The sequence below is a fragment of the Orcinus orca genome, chromosome 16, assembly GCF_937001465.1.
Source record: "Orcinus orca chromosome 16, mOrcOrc1.1, whole genome shotgun sequence".
NCBI classification, from domain to species: domain Eukaryota; kingdom Metazoa; phylum Chordata; class Mammalia; order Artiodactyla; family Delphinidae; genus Orcinus; species Orcinus orca.
This window is the reverse complement of record NC_064574.1, coordinates 86,565,947-86,584,883: the sequence shown is the minus strand read 5'-3', so window position 1 is coordinate 86,584,883 and position 18,937 is coordinate 86,565,947. Positions and strand designations below refer to the sequence as shown.

Genomic DNA, 18,937 nt, shown 5'->3' with positions numbered 1-18,937 from the left:
AGGCACCTGGGTAACAGAGGACAGGATCCCGGGCAGACTCACGCATCCCCGAGGTCCCACCATGGGCTCCTTGGGGAAGAAACCCAAGCAGGAGAGCTCACTCATCCAGCACAGTGGCTCCTGTGACCCAGCAAGACAAGTCGCTAGCAAGGCTACCGCCCCGCCCTACTGCCCCAAGGAGGGCTGAGCCGTCCTCCTGGACCAGGTAAGAAGAGCAGCTGAAAGGGGAGACCGCACCCATCGACCAGCAACTGCACTTCCAGGAACATGTCTCAAGGAAGCCACCTGGGGTGTGCCCTACGTATGGTTAAGTACGCATCGTGGCATTGCTCGTTTCTTAATGGTGGTAAAACACACGTAACACAGACCTTCCCACCTAAACCACTTCTGAGTGCACACTCGGCGTCAGTGAGTCGTGCAGCCATCACCACCATGCGTCTCCAGAACTTTCTCACGTTCCCCAACTGAGACCCTGCAGCCACTAAATAACAACCGCAATTCCCCCCACTCCCAAGCCAGCCCTTGGCGCCCACCCTCTACTCTATGAATGCGACGCCTCCAGGGACCTCATATAAGTAAAATCATGCACTATCTGTCCTTCTGTGTCTGTCTTAATTCACTTAGCCTGAGGTCCTCAGTGTGCCAGATGTCTTACGTGACATTTGTTATACAGCAGAAACTCACACACCATTCCTCTTTAAGGCTGAGTAATACTCCACTGCCTGGATATACTTATGTTACTTAAGCATTCATCCTTCAATGGGCACTTGGGTTGTTTCTACCCTTTGGCTACTGTGAATAATGCTGCTATGAACACTGGTTTTCAAATGTGTTCAGCTCTTTACTTTCAACTCCTCTGGATATACACCCAGAAGAAGAACTGCTGCATCATTCCATTTGCAATTGTTTGAGGAACCGCCATACCATTTTCTATACCAGCTGTATGATTTTACGTTCCCTGTGTATTTGTTTTTACTTTAAAAAAAAAAAAAAAAACCTCAACAAGAGAAAATAAGTGAATAAGTTCTCACAGCCATAACATGGGATACTATATTTGTTAAATCTGATGCTAGGCAAAAAGAGCTGGCCAGATGGCCGCTACAGATCACAAAACGCACAAGAGAACATAGGAGGGCATACTCCCTCCTGGTCAGGGCAATGGGATGCGTATGGCTTCATGGGATGTGGCATTGTAAAGTGTGTGTGTGGGCGGGGGGGGGGCGGGGGTCTGGAATAGTCAGAGTAACCCATGGGCCATTTGCACCAGAATCATCTGGATTAACTCCAGCCCACCTACCTCCAACTCCGGACCCACTGAAACGAAACCCCTGGAGGTGGGGTTTGGGACCTGCCAACAAGTGATTTGTTTTTTTTAACATCTTTATTAGAGTATAATTGCTTTACAATGGTGTGTTAGTTTCTGCTGTATAACAAAGTGATTAGAGTATAATTGCTTTACAATCGTGTGTTAGTTTCTACTGTATAACAAAGTGAATCAGCTACACATATACATATATCTCCATATGCCCTTCCTCTTGCGTCTCCTTCCCACCTTCCCTATCCCACCCCTCTAGGGGGCCACAAAGTACCGAGCTGATCTCCCTGTGCTCTGCGGCTGCTTCCCACTAGCTATCTATTTTACATTTGGTAGTGTATATATATGTCCATGCCACTCTCTCACTTCGTCCCAGCTTACCCTTCCCTCTCCCCGTGTCCTCAAGTCCATTCTCTATGTCTGCATCTTTATTCCTGTCCTGCTCCTAGGTTCTTCAGAACCTTTTTTTTTTCTTAGCTTCCACAAATATGTGGTATTTGTTTTTCTCTTTCTGACTTACTTCACTCTGTATGACAGTCTCTAGGTCCATCCACCTCACTACAAATAATTTCATTTCTTCTTATGGCAGAGTAATATTCCACTGTATATATGTGCCACATCTTCTTTATCCATTCATCTGTCGATGGACATTTCGGTTGCTTCCATGTCCTGGCTATTGTAAATAGAGCTGCAATGAACATTGTGGTACATGTTTCTTTTTCAATTATGGTTTTCTCAGGGTATATGCCCACTAGTGGGGCTGCTGGGTCATACGGTAGTTCTATTTTTAGTCTTTTAAGGAACCTCCATACTGTCCTCCATAGTGGCTGAACCAATTCACATTCCCACCAGCAGTGCAAGAGGGTTCCCTTTTCTCCACACCCTCTCCAGCATTTATTGTTTCTAGATTTTTTGATGATGGCCATTCTGACCCGTGTGAGATGATATCTCATTGTAGTTTTAATTTGCATTTCTCTAATGATGAGTGATGTTGAGCATCCTTTCATGTGTTTGTTGGCAATCTGTGTATCTTCTCTGGAGAAAAGTCTATTTAGGTCTTCTGCCCATTTTTGGATTGGGTTGTTTGTTTTTTTGTTATTGAGCTGTATGAGCTGCTTGTAAATTTAGGAGATTAATCCTTTGTCAGTTGCTTCATTTGCAACTATTTTCTCCCATTCTGAGAGTTGTCTTTTCGTCTTGTTTATGGTTTCCTTTGCTGTGCAAAAGCTTTTAAGTTTCATTAGGTCCGGTTTGTTTATTTTTGTTTTTATTTCCATTTCTCTAGGAGGTGGGTCAAAAAGGATCTTGCTGTGATTTATGTCATAGAGTGTTCTTCCTATGTTTTCCTCTAGGAGTTTTATAGTGTCTGGCCTTACATTTAGGTCTTTAATCCATTTTGAATTTACTTTTGTGTATGGTGTTAAGGAGTGTTTTAATTTCATTCTTTTACATGTAGCTGTCCAGTTTTCCCAGCACCACTTATTGAAGAGGCTGTCTTTTCTCCATTGTATATTCTTGCCTCCTTGATCGTCAAAGATAAGGGGACCATATGTGCGTGGGTTCATCTCTGGGCTTTCTATCCTGTTCCATTGATGTATATTTCTCTTTTTGTGCCAGTACCATACTGTCTTGATTACTGTAGCTTTGTAGTATAGTGTGAAGTCAGGGAACCTGATTCCTCCAGATCCGTTTTTCTTTCTCAAGATTGCACTGGCTATTCGGGGCCTTTTGTGTTTCCATACAAATTGTGAGATTTTTTGTTCTAGTTCTGTGGAAAATGCTGTTGGTAGTTTGATACAGATGGCACTGAACCTGTAGATTGCTTTGGGTAGTATAGTCAATTTTCACAATGTTGATTCTTCCAATCCAAGAACATGGTATATCTCTCCATCTGTCAGTATCATCTTTAATTTCTTTCATCAGTGTCTTATAGTTTTCTGCATACAGGTCTTCTGTCTCCTTAAATAGATTTATTCCTATTTATTTTATTCTTTTTGTTGCAGTGGTAAATGGGAGTGTTTCCTTAATTTCTCTTTCAGATTTTTCATCCTTAGTGTATAGGAATGCCAGATATTTCTGTGCATTAATTTTGTATCCTGCTACTTTACCAAATTCATTGATTAGCTCTAGTAGTTTTCCGGTAGCATCTTTAGGATTCTCTATGTATAGTATCATGTCATCTGCAAAGAGTGACAGCTTTACTTCTTTTCTGATTTGGATTCCTTTTATTTCTTTTTCTTCTCAGATTGCTGTGGCTAAAACTTCTAAAACTATGTTGAATAATAGCAGTGAGAGTGGGCAACCTTGTCTTGTTCCTGATCTTAGAGGAAATGGTTTCACTTTTTCACCATTGAGAACAACGTTGGCTGTGCGTTTGTCACATATGGCCTTTATTATGTTGAGGTAAGTTCCCTCTATGCCTACTTTCTGGAGAGTTTTTATCATAAATGGGTGTTGAATTTTGTCGAAAGCTTTCTCTGCATCTATTGAGATGATCATATGGTTTTTCTCCTTCAATCTGTTAATATGGTGTAGCACATTGATTGATTTGCGTATATTGAAGAATCCTTGTGTCCCTGGGATAAACCCCACTTGATCATGGTGTTTGATCCTTTTAATGTGCTGCTGGATTCTGTTTGCTAGTATTTTGTTGAGGATTTTTGCATCTATGTTCAGCAGTGATATTGGCCTGTAGTTTTCCTTTTTTGTGACATCTTTGTCTGGTTTTGGAATCAGAGCGATGTTGGCCTCACAGAATGAGTTTGGGAGTGTTCCTCCCTCTGCTATATTTTGGAAGTTTGAGAAGGATGGGTGTTAGCTCTTCTCTAAATGTTTGATAGAATTCGCCTGTGAAGCCATCTGGTCCTGGGCTTTTGTTTGTTGGAAGATTTTTAATCACAGTTTCAATTTCAGTGCTTGTGATTGGTCTGTTTATATTTTCTATTTCTTTGTGGTTCAGTCTCGGACGGTTGTGCTTTTCTAAGAATTTGTCCATTTCTTCCAGGTTGTCCATTTTATTGGCATAGAGCTGCTTGTAGTAATCTCTCATGATCCTTTGTATTTCTGCAATGTCAGTTGTTACTTTCCCTTTTTCATTTCTAATTCTATTGAGTCTTCTCCCTTTTTTTCCTGATGAGTCTGGCTAATGGTTTATCAATTTTATCTTCTCAAAGAACCAGCTTTTAGTTTTATTGATCTTTGCTACTGTTTCCTTCATTTCTTTTTCATTTATTTCTGCTCTGATCTTTATGATTTCTTTCCTTCTGCTAACTTTGGGGTTGTTTTGTTCTTCTTTCTCTAATTGCTTTAGATGCAAGGTTAGGTTGGTTCTTTGAGATTTTTCTTGTTTCCTGAGGTAGGATTGTATAGCTATAAACTTCCCTCTTAGAACTGCTTTTGCTACATCCCATAGGTTTTAGGCCATCGTGTTTTCATTGTCATTTGTTTCCAGGTTTTTTTGATTTCCTCTTCAATTTCTTCAGTGATCTCTTGGTTATTTAGTACTGTATTGTTCAGCCTCCATGTGTTCATATTTTTTACAGATTTTTTCCTGTAATTGATATCTAGTCTCATAGCATTGTGGTCAGAAAAGATACTCGATATGATTTCAATTTTCTTAAATTTACCAAGGCTTAATTTGTGACTCAAGATATGATCTATCCTGGAGAATGCTCCATGAGCACTTGAGAAGAAAGTGTATTCTGTTGTTTTTGGATGGAATGTCCTATAAATATCAATTAAGTCCATCTTGTTTAATGTATCATTTAAAGCTTGTGTTTCCTTATTTATTTACATTTTGGTGAAAGTGGTCCATTGGTGAAAGTGGGGTGTTAAATTCCCCTACTATGACTGTGTTACTGTTGATTTCCCCTTTTACGACTGTTAGCATTTGCCTTATGTATTGAGGTGCTCCTATGTTGGGTGCATAAATATTTACAACTGTTACATCTTCTTCTTGGATTGATCCCTTGATCATTATGGAGTGTCCTTCTTTGTCTCTTGTAATAGTCTTTAAAGTCTCTTTTGTCTGATATGAGAATTGCTACTCCAGCTTTCTTTTGATTTCCATTTGCATAGAATATCTTTTTCCATCCCCTCACTTTCAGTCTGTATGTGTCTCTAGGTATGAAGTAGACAGCATATATATGGGTCTTGTTTTTGTATCCATTCAGCTAGCCTATGTCTTTTGGTTGGAGCATTTAATCCATTTACGTTTAAGGTAGTTATCGATATGTATGTTCCTATTACCACTTTCTTGATTGTTTTGGGTTTGTCATCGTAGATCTTCTCCTTCTCTTGTGTTTCTTGTCTAGAGAAGTTCCTTTAGCATTTGTTGTAAAGCTGGTTTGGTGGTGCTGAATTCTCTTAGCTTTTGCTTGTCTGTAAAGGTTTTAATTTCTCCATCGAATCTGAATGAGATCCTTGCTGGGTAGAGTAATCTTGGTTGTAGGTTTTCCCCTTTCATCACTTTAAATATGTCCTGCCACTCCCTTCTGGCTTGCAGAGTTTGTGCTGAAAGATCAACTGTTAACCTTATGGGGATTCCCTTGTGTGTTATTTGTTGCTTTTCCCTTGCTGCTTTTAATATTTTTTCTTTGTATTTAATTTTTGATAGTTTGATTAATATGTGTCTGGGCATGTTTCTCCTTGTATTTATCCTGTATGGGACTCTCTGTGCTTCCTGGACTTGATTGACTATTTCCTTTCCCATATTAGGGAAGTTTTCAACTATAATCTCTTCAAATATTTTCTCAGTCCCTTTCTTTTTCTCTTCTTCTTCTGCGACCCCTATAATTCGAATGTTGGTGCGTTTAATGTTGTCCCAGAGGTCTCCGAGATTGTCCTCAGTTCTTTTCATTCTTTTCTCTTTATTCTGCTCTGCAGTAGTTATTTCCACTATTTTATCTTCCAGGTCACTTATCCGTTCTTCTGCCTCAGTTATTCTGCTATTGATTCCTTCTAGGGAATTTTTAATTTCATTTATTGTGTGTTTGCTCTTTAGTTCTTCTAGGTCCTTGTTAAACATTTCTTGTATTTTCTCCATTCTATTTCAAGATTTTGGATCATCTTTACTATCATTACTCTGAATTCTTTTTCAGGTAGACAGGTAGACTGCCTATTTCCTCTTCATTTGTTTGGTCCAGTGGGTTTTTCCCTTGCTCCTTCATCTGCTGTGTATTTCTCTGTCTTCTCATTTTGCTTAACTTACTGTGTTTGGGGTCTCCTTTTCGCAGGCTGCAGGTTCGTAGTTCCCGTTGTTTTTGGTGTCTTCTCCCAGTGGGTAAGGTTGGTTCAGTGGGTTGTGTAGGCTTCCTGGTGGAGGGGACTAGTGCCTGTGTTCTGGTGGATGAGGCTGGATCTTGTCTTTCTGGTGGGCAGGATCACGTCCGGTGGTGTGTTTTGGGGTGTCTGTGAACTTATGATTTTAAGCTGCCTCTCTGCTAACGGGTGGGGTTGTGTTCCTGTCTTGCTAGTTGTTTGGCATAGGGTGTTCAGCACTGTAGCTTGCTGGTTGTTGAGTGGAGCTGGGTCTTAGCGTTGAGATGAAGATCTCTGGGAGAGCTTTCACTGTTTGGTATTATGTGGAGTCAGGAGGTCTCTGGTGGACCAATGTCCTGAACTCGGCTCTCCCACCTCAGACGCTCAGGCCTGACAACCGGCTGGAGCACCAAGACCCTGTCAGCCACACGCCTCAGAAGAAGAGAGAGGAAGGGGGGGGGGGAGGGAGGGAGGGAGGGAGGGAAAGAAAGAAAGAAAGAAAGAAAAGAAAAGAAAAGAAAGAAAGAAAGAAAAAATAATACAATAAAGTTATGAAAGTAAAAAAAAGTATTAAAAATTAAAAAATTAAGAAGTAATAAAAAAAGAAAGAGAGCAACCAAACCAAAAAACAAATCCACCAATGAAAACAAGCGCTAAAAACTATACTAAAAAAAAAAAAAAGGACAGACAGAACCATAGGACAAATGGCAAAAGCAAAGCTATACAGACAAAGGCACACAAAGAAGCATATACACAGACACTCACAAAAAGAAAAAAAGGAAAAATTATATATACATAAAAAAAGGAAGAGAGCAACCAAATCAATAAAGAAATCTACCAATGATAATAAGCTCTAAATACTAAACTAAGATAAACAGAAAACCGGAAACAAATTAGATGCAGAAAGCAAACCCCAAGTCTACAGTTGCTCCCAAAGTCCACCGCCTCAGTTTGGGATGATTCATTGTCTATTCAGGTATTCCAGAGATGCAGGGTACACCAAATTGATTGTGGAGATTTAATCCGCTGCTCCCAAGGCTGCTGGAAGAAATTTCCCTTTCTCTTCTTTGTTCGCACAGCTTCTGGGGTTCAGCTTCGGATTTGGACCCGCCTCTGCATGTAGGTTGCCTGAGGGCATCTGTTCTTCGCTCAGACAGGACGGGGTTAAAGGAGCAGCTGCTTTGGGGGCTCTGGTTCACTCAGGCCGGGGGGAGGGAGGGGTATGGAGTGCGGGGCGAGCCTGCGGCGGTAGAGGCCGGCGTGACATTGCAACAGCCTGAGGTGCACCGTGCGTTCTCCCAGGGAAGTTGTCCCTGGATCATGGGACCCTGGCAGTGGTGGGCCGCACAGGCTCCCGGGAGGGGAGGTGTGGATAGTGACCTGTGCTCGCACACAGGCTTCTTGGTGGCGGCAGCAGCAGCCTTAGCGTCTCATGCCCGTCTCTGGGGTCCGCGCTGATAGCCACGGCTCACGCCCATCTCTGGAGCTCGTTTAGGCAGTGCTCTGAACCCCCTTTCCTCGTGCACCACGAAACAATGGTCTCTTGCCTCTTAGGCAGGTCCAGACTTTTCCCTGGACTCCCTCCCGGCTAGCTGTGGCACACTAGCCCCCTTCAGGCTGTGTTCACGCTGCCAACCCCAGTCCTCTCCCTGGGATCTCACCTCTGCAGCCCAAGCCTCAGCTCCCAGCCCCCACCCGCCCAGGTGGGTGAGCCGACAAGCCTCTCGGGCTGGTGAGTGCCGGTCGGCCCTGATCCTCTGTGCGGGAATCTCTCCGCTTTGCCCTCCGCACCCCTGTTGCTGCGCTCTCCTCCGCGGCTCCGAAGCTTCCCCCCGGCTCACCCCCATCTCCGCCCACGAAGGGGCTTCCTAGTGTGTGGAAACCTTTCCTCCTTCACAGCTCCCTCCCAGAGGTGTAGGTCCCATCCCTATTCTTCTGTCTCTGTTTTTCCTTTTTCTTTTGCCCTACCCAGGTACGTGGGGAGTTTCTTGCCTTCTGGGAAGTCTGAGGTCTTCTGCCAGCGTTCAGTAGGTGTTCTGCAGGAGTTGTTCCACATGTAGATGCAGTTCTGATGTATTTGTGGGGAGGAAGGTGATCTCCTTGTCTTACTCCTCCGCCATCTTGAAGGCACCCCCCCAACAAGTGAGTATTGTGCACAACTTAAAACCACTGAGCATTTGTAGAAATGGAGAAATCTACGCGGCAAAATAATCATATAACACTGCAAGGCAAGACACCAAAAAATTCTGTGCCACCCAGAAAACCATCTGCTACACACTTGACAAAGACGACATTCTCTGAGGTTCTCTGTCAATTTGATAGACAAATATTGTTTCAGAACTTGGTCCAAATCTAAAAGAAGAATCCCAGAAGACAAAGCAAAGTGATTCACCTACAAATGTCATTGCAAGAACACTGGAAACTAACAGTTGAAATCAAGTGACTGCTGTGGTTACTATGTAAGAAAAGGGTACCAGACGTTTTGCCGATCTGATATATAATCAACCATCTCCTTCAAAATAATTATAATAATACAACACAAAATACGACACAAAAAAACAGAAATAACTAATGAAAACACAACAGCAAGGCCGCTATGAGCAGGGCTGCTCCATCACACAACCGCAGGGGGAGCTGCAAGTTCCTGTGGTCACGGAAGTTTGTTTCTGAGGCGGAACTGTAATACGGGAGAATCACTGCACGTTCTGAGACAGGAATTCTCCGCACCTATGGACGCTACACCGTCTCACCCTTTCAACAACCTTAAGAGGTGGGCACTAGTAGCACCCCGATTCTACAGCGGGGTACGCTGGGGCACAGGAGAGGCCAGGCTGAGGCCGTGTCCCTGACTCTGTGCTGTCGTGTCCAACAACTTCAGACTAGGTGTATGAACTGTGCTATATGCACGATGCCATCAAGATAGTAAGTGTAAGTGACGTGATGAAATAGTTCAACAATAACAAGTGTACACAGACACTGAAAAAAGCAAAACCAGAAACGAGATTAAGGGCAGTTCGAGTAAAAACATCCAGGGGAGGTAAGAACTGGAAGAAGATGTTTAGGAACAGGCAGAGTCACATTCCAGTTGTGGGATTCCTGGTATTTTGTTCCTTTTTGCAAAAAGAGTCTATAATTTTGTTGTGAGAACTTCTCCAGCTGTGGAAGCCAGGAGCCATGGAACTGGTGGCCAGCTGTCAGCTGAGCCCACGCATCACGCTCACAAGGCATCTTCGTGGGTTGTTCCAAAGAGCCCCCAACCACCATGGCCCAGCGGCCGCAGGGACAGCCCGTCAGGATGCCCAGGACCAGCGCACCTGCTCTGGCTCCGTCACTGTTCCCGCCGGCCAGGTGTGGAAGGCTGGTTCTACACGGCGCATGGGGGCTGAGGGGCTGCACGCCATTCCCGAGGCCCAGGCCTCTTGCCCCTGAGCCCCGACCCAGGCGGAGAATGAGGCAGACGTGTGCGGTGTATTGTAACTGCTTGTGCATCCCTCCACGCTCGCTCTCCAAGCTCTGCGAGGCTGACAGCTGAGCACAGGAAGGAAGAGGAACAGCATGCTCCGTAAGGACCACACACTGGGCAGGAGTGGGGAGGGCAGGAGCAGGGGATGGGGGGGCAGGAGGGGGCAAGACAGGAGCAGGGGATGGGGGGAGGGCAGGAAGGGGATGGGTAGGACGGGCAACACTGATTTCTGGGCCATGGGGAGGGCATTCATTTGCTCAGAGCCTAGTGACCCCCTGGCCAGCACTGCACGCAGGACGAGCGCCCAGACCCCCTTCTCCAGAAGCATACTCTCCCCGTCCTGGAGGAGCCTGCGAGTAAGGCAGCCCCCAGAGGCACTCAGGGAAAGACCTCAGGTACAAAACCGCACCTACACTTATTTCTAGAGAAAGGCACCCATATGTGTGCATATTTACAGAACATAACCTAGAAAGATTCACCCCAAATTGACACCTCCAGTCAGGGCTGAGACTGGCGGTGGCGATCATGTGCACCGTCTGAATTTCTTTTGATGAGAATTTATATACTACACGCCTAAGTACAAATACAGACTAGGGAAAAAACCACACACACAGCATGCTCCCTATGCGGAAAGGCCACTGGAGAAGCACAGCACGAGCCCAGGGCGCTGGGGACACAGGCAGACGGGCGAACCTGAGAAGCCCTGGGATTCAGGAATCGGGACCTCATTCCGTGGAAACAGAGAGCCGTGGCCCCACTACCACCCACCCGTCACGAGCTCCAAGTGCGGACGGAGGGAAGTTCTTGAAGGGCTGTTGAATCATGAAGGATTATTAAACAATTGCAGCCTTCACCACACATCAAATCAAAGGCCAGAGGCCAGAGCACCTCCAACTGGCAGGAAGAGTGCTCATTTCTCAGAACCTCCTGACCTGCTGTGCGGCTAGACCTACTCGGAGACGTTTCCCGAGTGTGCTCTGGGGATTAGCTACACGCTTGTATCCAGCAGGAGTCGGGCCAGGTGTCGCCACAGCCCAAATCGGCAGAGGCGCATCCGCCAGGAAGACCCATCCTCCCCACCCTTCACCAACTAAACAGTGGCAGCCCTCACAGGGCCTCAGGCTCCTCCAACTCAGAGATGACAGGAGAGTGACAGTCCCAACTGCAGCCCAAGCTGTGACATCTGCTGTTTAAAACTCTGGCTTCAGCTGCAAAGCCTTTTAACCCTAACTGGTGGGCTTCAGAGGAGGAAAAGGCTTTGTTCAACCTGCAGCTGAATTCTGACTCAAACTCAGCTGCGAGCCAAACAGGAGGCCCAGGGAGTTGAGCCCAGTGGTCTAGTTTCGAGGCAGAGGCATTCCAGCCCCAGCGGCAGCTATTCTGAGGCTCCTAACAGCAGATGCCAGATCTCTTGCTGAAGCTCAAAGCGCCATTTCAGTGGGTCCGAAAGACACGCGATCCAGAGGATGCCAATCTCTAAGCTGAATCAAACAGCAACAACCACAAAACTAAGTAACAGGCAAGAAACCTCAAGCTCTCTTCGAGGGCGCTGTTTTCCACAAGAGAAGCCCACAGTGCAAAGGGCCACAGCCCAGAGGGTGGGCTTCCGTCAGAGGGCCCTACGTCGGGGTGGGGGCGGGGGGATACTCCCAAGTGAGGTGGACTCCCTCGCAGGTTTGTTTCTGCAGAAACTATGCAGAACTGCAAGTAGGAAACATTACACAGCAAAACTTGGTGCTAAAGCCCAAACGGAGGGTAAGCGTTCACGACTGAAAAGTCACAGAGGCACAGAATGTCCTGTTAAGCCAGGGTTTTATGAAAACGTGACACGGTCATGTGGGGAGGTCGGGAAGGATTCACGTCACCAACGACTGGCAAAGCCCGGTCCGCACCCCAGGACCGGGAGAAGCAGCACCCAATCCTGAGGCCGCGAGCTGGCATCAGACGCTACAGAGAAAGGAAGGCTGTGACCACTAACTGGTCCTGAGGCCACAAGCACCCAACCTTCAGGGGACAAAAAGGGCATCAGTCCCTCTCAGCACCCGAGCCTGGGGCCAGCCCACGACACCCTGGATGCATGGTGGACGGCGGCCATCGTACATCTTCTAAAGCTGCCCATCTCCCAGGTGCACAGAGAACAAGTCACTCTTTCCCCACGGAGAGGTGGCCAGTAACAGACGCCGTCTCGGGCACACGTCCGAAGGCCCACACGGTGCACCCAGCACCGGGGACCCTCATCAGGTCACAGCCCTCCCCTGTGACCAATGGTGGTTTCCACGTTGAGACAAGGTCCCTCTGCCCACCAGCCCCACCGCCTGCCTGACGGGAAGAGAGGTACCAAAAGGCATGTGGTTCTCCAGGTCACTGCACATCCACGGGCCTTCCTGATTACAAGGGCCACCCCGGTCCCCTCTGCCCCCCCACGGCCGTGGGCACAGCCTCTGAGATTAACCCCATGCCCGTACTCTGCACCCTCTGGACCCCACGCCCAGGCTACTGCCTTCTTCTCCTCGCTCCCCAGCCCCCGCGCCGGCAGCACCGGCGCACAGTCGGGAGACTCCCTGGCTTCGACCACGGCCAAGGGTGCCCACCTGCCCCCTCCACACCGCCTGCGGCCCGAGGAGCCTCCAGGCTCAGCCCAGCCCAACCACACTCCTGACCTTCCCCCGCCAACCCTGTTCCTCGGGAGGTGGAACCGCCATCCTGCCTGTTACCCAGGCCAAACTTGTAATCCCCGACACTTCCTCCACACCCCGCTTCTAATCGGTCGGCAGATCCTGTCAGATCTACCTTCAGAACACACCCAAATCCAACCACTCGTACCAGCTCTGCCACCGCGTGACCCAGGGCCCCACCTCCCCCAAGTCAGCCCCGTGGCAGCGTAATCACCCTTGGTTTCGTACTCACCCTTTAACTGCTGCTTGCAACACAACCACCACAATGGTTACTTCAAAATGTAAGCTAGATCACGTGCCTCTTTTGTCAAAACTCCAGCGCATCCCCACCCCAATGCTAAGTAAAAGCCCAAGTCCCCACCGGAGCCTGTGAGGCCTAAGGTGGACCGACCACAGCTGCCTCTCAGACCCACTGGACTGGAGCCACACTCCCACCCCAGGGCCTTTGCATGTCCCACTTCTGGAAGACTCCTCCCCTAGGGACCTACGTGGCACGCTCCCTCATCAACTCCTTCGGGTCTTTGCCCAAATGCCCAAATGTTACCGAGCTCATTTTGGGTCGGCCCCAACCACCCTATTTCAACCTGTAAACCGTAAACTTCCTCTCCCACCCTCACTCCCCCCTGCACTGTTTTCCTTCAGAGAAAATATCACCACCTTAGGTGCTACGTATTTTACCTATTGACCCACTTGTCATCTTTCTGCTTCAACTAGAATGCAAGCTCCGTAGAAGCAAGGTGCTGTTTTTTATTTCATTCTCTCTTTTCACCAGCTGTGAACCTCGAATAATGCCTGGCCTTCAATAAGTATGAGCTGAATGAATGAAAAATCATGATACCTTTCCAGAACAATAACTATCCAACTAAATTCTACCAGAGTTTGAACTCAGACCACTGGATCAGAAGTTTGCATTACTGGTTAAATAAACTACAGTCCATCCATACAATGGAATGTTTAATATAAAGAGAAAAGGACGAAGAATCTTTTTATATTAATATGGGACTGCTAAATAAAAATACGAGAAGCAGAACATGAGCCCACTTTGCCAGCTGCCTCCTGTTGGAGAGAACAAAAGTGCAACAGGAGATATATCACCACATACCTTTTTAAAAGGTATACTTATACCAAGGAAATAAAATACCTATCGGGAAAATTGTTTTTTAAAACTTAGTGTTATAAACTTACACGGCAGAATCAGATACGACACAAAATTTTTCTAAAAAGAAAACAATTATTCCATGATGAATTAAGGCATTAAAAACTAATTATAATCACTTACAATGAAACAATCACATATAATTTCTAAGTGTTGTTTAGCTAAGTATAACAATAAGAATAGTTTGCATTATAAGTGGGGCAAAAATATATTAATAAAAGCTTCCTATCTGGAATAATCAAGACTGGTCACTGACCCCAAAAGCTGTGGCTGAAGCAGGTAATCAACACGTACCTCAAACACTTTAACTTCAACTATTACAAACACACAACCATTCCAGAAGCTGCAAACGTCTCCAAATATGGGTCCACTAAAATGAGTTTCATCTTATATATTCTGCATAAACCACAAATCACAATCCATGATTTTAGCTTTGTTTCTTTAAAATGGACACCTGCCATCTTCCTAAAGTTTGCAGCTTTTCTCCTGATCTTTTTTAGTCAATTCACTTTATTCAACAGCTTCTTTTTAGCAACTCTCCTTTGAGACTTTCCAAAGCATTCAACTTTGTTTTCACAGAAACCTGCTTTCTTCACACATCTTTCACCAGACTCTAGAGTATTTAATTCAATCATGTGATTACAATAACATGTGCAACTGGCAGAGAAACAGGCTCATCGCAGACGGACCAGCACCACCTCCTGGGGGCGGCCCGAGCGAGGAAGCGCTACAACTGGTGGCGCATCCTGCCACGATTAACACAAAACGCAGGGGCTTGGTTTGGGGAGGCGGGAGGAGGGATGGGATGGAGGTCTGCGAGTTTTCAAAGGAATTGTTCTTAACCTGAGGCTGGGTACAGAGGGGGCTGTATCTACTCTTTAAAGACATCCTCCTTATGGTGATGGACATGGATAATGCATTTCAAAATGTTTAAAACAAATTTTTAGCCTACGTCCCAAGCATCTGCTGTGCTGTGGAAATCCATCAGGACGTTTCAGAGAAAGAATGAGGGGTTCTGGCCAATCCAGAGAGGCAATCAGGTGCACAGCTCTTCAAAGAGCTGCTTCTCCACCTTCCGACACGACACGTAGACGGGTGACGGGTGCCAAAAGCAGACTCCACGAACTACCAGCAGCACAGAGGCGGCAGCAAGCAGTTACCACCTCAGATCCCAACTCCATCACTGCTAGTTATGCGACCTCTGACCATCATTACTAGTTATGCGACCTCTGACCATCATTAGCCTCTCCGAACTTCCGTTCCCTCCTCAGGAAGATGAATATAATAGTACCCACCACGTGGGGCTGTCAAGAAAACACTGCATATAAAGGACTTGTTCTGGAAGAGCATTATACTATTATGATTACAGACAATATTATAGAACACATAACCAAAATTATATGTGTGCCCAATTAGAAAGCTACGTGGCAGTTACTAGCTACCAGCATGAACTCACTAAGAAGAAGATTTACATAAATTAACATTCCCACCTCTGATTCACTTACTGCCACCATAGATTTCTGTATAAATACGTGGCATATCGTGAGAACATTCATCTACCCCAGCCTCATTCCAGGGCAGACATGAGATTCTGAACACCTGCAGGCACGGCTCCAAAAGTGCCGGTTAACAGGAAGGGATCAGAGCGCGAAGAGAGCAGCCACTGCACTGGGGTCCCGGGTCAAGGCCAAGCCCAGCTCCGCCTCCTCCCTGGACTACGAAACAGGGACACCTGCAGAGCCGCAGCGGGAGGGCATTGGCAGTCACCTGGGAAGCCCACAGGACCCCTGTGGTGGCTCTCGTCTCTGCTGGCGGTAGAGCCCTCCGGGACAAGGCCCAACACCCTGACCCCACCCAGAACTTTACCAATCATCTGTCATTGACAGGTGGTACCTATCGATTTCCAGGTAATACAAAATGAAAACAGCACACCTGTTTAATGACAGTCAGAGTCCATAAAACCGCTCGCGGGGAGGGAGAAAGGGAGGAAAGGGAGGAACCGAGAGCCTGGCTGGGCACCCCAGCCTGAGGAGGGAAGGACAGTACGGGCCAGGCCGCTGCACACCCTGTGCGGCCGGGCTAGGACCTGCAGGGCCATGGCTCGTGAGGCTGACACACACGATAAAGACAAGCCCGTGACGGTTCAGCCTCTGGTCTGTGGCTGGAGAGCTGTGCATCCCTCTGCGGAAGAGGGGGTCGAGGAGGCCACACCGTACTGGCCTCTGTCAGAACGGGCTCACGAGTCACCCTTCAGGGACTTCGACACAACCACCAGCTCCCTCGCCCGCGGCATCTCCAGAAGGACAGCCACAGACACAAGCAAGGTCCGGGCCGCGGTCGGCAGCGCCAGCCACCCAGCCGTCCCCTGGCTCAGGCGGCAGCGGCCACTGGCCTCCCGCCCCAGCACAGTCAAGTCCAGGTCTGACCTGGCCGTCCATGAGCAGCAGCTCAGCTGAACTGCTTCAGGGGAACGAATTACATGGGTCCCCAGACACACGTAAATAAAATGAAGAAATTTCACATTTACAGTGGCTGCGTTCGAACTCTTCCTCCCAGCTCAGGCAGGATTAAAAGGACTTCAAAGCAGCCTGGGTTCCAATTAAGCCAGTGTGACCACCCCAGGGATGCTAGAATATTCCTCTGATTAACAAGAGGCGCTCTTTGAACTGTCTGAGTTTTAAAAAGCTCTCAGAGCCTTTCAAACAGATGCCATAGTTTTCTCTCCCTGTCCCTCACTCTGGGAAAGTTGATCTTTTGAATGCTTTAAACACCGAAGAAGAAGGCTGGGTGATAGCTCCCAACACAACTTCAGCCAGGAGCTCAGAAAAGGGGTGGCAAGCGGAGGGCTTAGGATACCACAAGCAGGCCGGCCTCCAGGAGAGAGGGCACTGCCGGCCCGAGGCACGACGCGGCACGTCCACACCACACCCGAGAGCAAAGCCGCTGAGCCGGGAGACAGGACCGAGCAGAACCAGGCCTGGCGGGAGCGGCGGGGCCTTCTGCCAGAGTCCACGTCCATCATCAAGCCCTGTGACGAGGGCCTCCAAAAGAAAGGGGCCCCTCGCGGAGCACCCTCGGGCAGAGCTGCTACCCACGAGAACCGCTGCGGGGGATGAGCCAGAACTGGCCAAAGAGGAAGCAAGAGCAGCTCACACAGCCAAGGTGACACAGGAAAGGCCCACGTGAGCTCAGAACGTGAAACAACCCCGAGGTGGGCAGGTGGCACCCCAGGGCCACAGGTGGAAGGTAAACAAGGAGGCAAAGGCAGGTGTGTCCCACCCTGGGCCATAGACTGTGGACGTGGGCGCATGAGCCAAAGGGGAAATCAAGTCCCGTCCTGCACCCTCGGAGATGCTGGGTCCTGCTCCTGACACCCACTCTCAGCCGTGAGCCTCAAGGTTGACCCAGCAGCTGACCTATAAGGCTTTCTACTCAGCAGAGGCAGCAGACCGCAGAGCAAAGAGCAGGGAACTGAAAACCAAGCCAGCTGGCTTCTAGGGACACAACGTAGGAACAAAGGGCTGTGGGGAGCCAGACACCCAGAGACGGGAGTCCTCACCAGTGAGACGCTCTCCAAACCTGCCAGAGAAAGGTGTCAGAACCTTGGGAAAGCCACAGGTCCCCAAGGAGGGCCTGCGGCTGGCTGGGCAGGCTACTGCGCCTTGCTGAACTTCGCTTCTCCACCCTTGAGAGGAACGGACTAAGCGAACAGGAGCGCTCGTCCTGATTCCCGGATTCTGTTTCCAAAGCAAAGTCCCCTAAGAACCTGTCTCCTGCAATGTGCACAGGGTGGGAGAACAGCCCCGCGAGGCGCAGCTTCCGAGCAGGGGGTCCCTGAGGCCCAAACACACGAGGGGAGCTCTTGAAAAGTCAAGGCAGACCGTAAGCCAGGGGGCGAGGGGAGGGGGCAGCAGACGCCAGGGCGTGTGGCCCCCCGAGGCATAGGAAAGACTCAGGGTTTCCCCCCAAGTGTGATAATGTGCAGCTGGGGCCTTAGGTGGAGAAAGACATGGTCCTGTTTGTCGATCTGCTTTGAAAAGAGAGGGGTCCCAAATGTTTATGCTATGCCAACAACCGTAAGAACTAGGAACAGCCTGAACACCTCAGCACTAGGGCGATGAGGACAGCACACCCGCGGGATGGCCCCCCAGGTGGCCTTTACAAAGGGCGCCACGCAAGTGCCTAGAAGAGTGGCCACCAAGGGGAAGGCTACACACCCACACGCACAGAGTCATCTTTTAAAGTCCATATGCAGACAATGAAAATCAAGACAGGGATCTCCCAGCAGCGACTACCTCTCCGAGGGGGGATTGTGAGGAACTGATTCCTCCTTTTTTATCTGTATGTTACTAGCTTGTAGAGAGCGTTCCTTGTGAAGTAAAATTAAGAACAAAGCTCTACAGACACCTGGCTCCACCTCTGTTATCAAGAAAAACATTTGGGAGCATAAATTGCTGTTAACGGGACCCAGCAGGCCAAGAGCACGAGGCCGCAGGAGGTAACGGGGCCCAGCAACGGGCGCCTCCTGCTCCCAGCTCGCCCCGCGCTCACCACAGGCTGGGCAAGGCTGGGCGCTGCAGCCTCCAGCAGCCAGGAGATGGGGCCACGCCCACACCAGGCTGCAAGACCCCAGACCAGCAGCGCTGGTCCAAGCGTGGTGACGGGCCGGTGCTTACGGCGGAGGGAGGTGACCCGGTGCAGAGGGGAGGGGCTGCTCAGTCGAGACCCGGTGGTGCACGGGGTCTCTAAGAAGAGAGGCGAGGCCTCCCTCGCCAGCCACGCCAGCCCTGGGCCATACTCGGGCCATGGCTCCGGCAACGGGGGACACAGGCACAGGCTCGAAGACCACTGCACACCTCAGGGTTCTCCTTATGGGATCCGGCAGCCACGTGAAGCAGCGAGCTCCAGCCACGTGGAGAGGCCACAGCAAGGAGAGGGCAGCCAGCCTCCCGCGTGTCCCTGAAGGTGTCACCCAGGGAATAAAGCCAACCTGGACGCCTCATCTCAGCCGCATCTGACTACAGCCGCCTGATAGCCCCTGGCCACCTACAGAACGTGCACAGTTATCC

At 48.6% G+C, this 18,937-nt stretch overlaps 2 protein-coding genes across 12 annotated transcripts in view; one reads left to right on the top strand and one right to left on the bottom strand.

The window, feature by feature from the left end:
- The window catches only part of NUDT1 (nudix hydrolase 1), a 154,636-nt gene that overhangs the window by 67,079 nt on the left and 68,620 nt on the right, over positions 1-18,937 (top strand). The gene's annotated exons all lie outside the window — the stretch shown is intronic.
- Positions 1-18,937, bottom strand: part of MAD1L1 (mitotic arrest deficient 1 like 1) — a 316,733-nt gene that overhangs the window by 242,140 nt on the left and 55,656 nt on the right. Inside the window, exon 1 of one of the 11 annotated variants that reach the window (XM_049699977.1) lies at positions 12,763-12,967. The exons of 9 other annotated variants lie outside the window; for them this stretch is intronic. The gene's annotated coding sequence lies outside the window, so the exon portion shown is untranslated. Of the gene's footprint in view, positions 1-12,762; positions 12,968-18,937 lie in introns of those variants that run through there. One more of the 11 variants, XM_049699976.1, reaches the window with a different exon arrangement.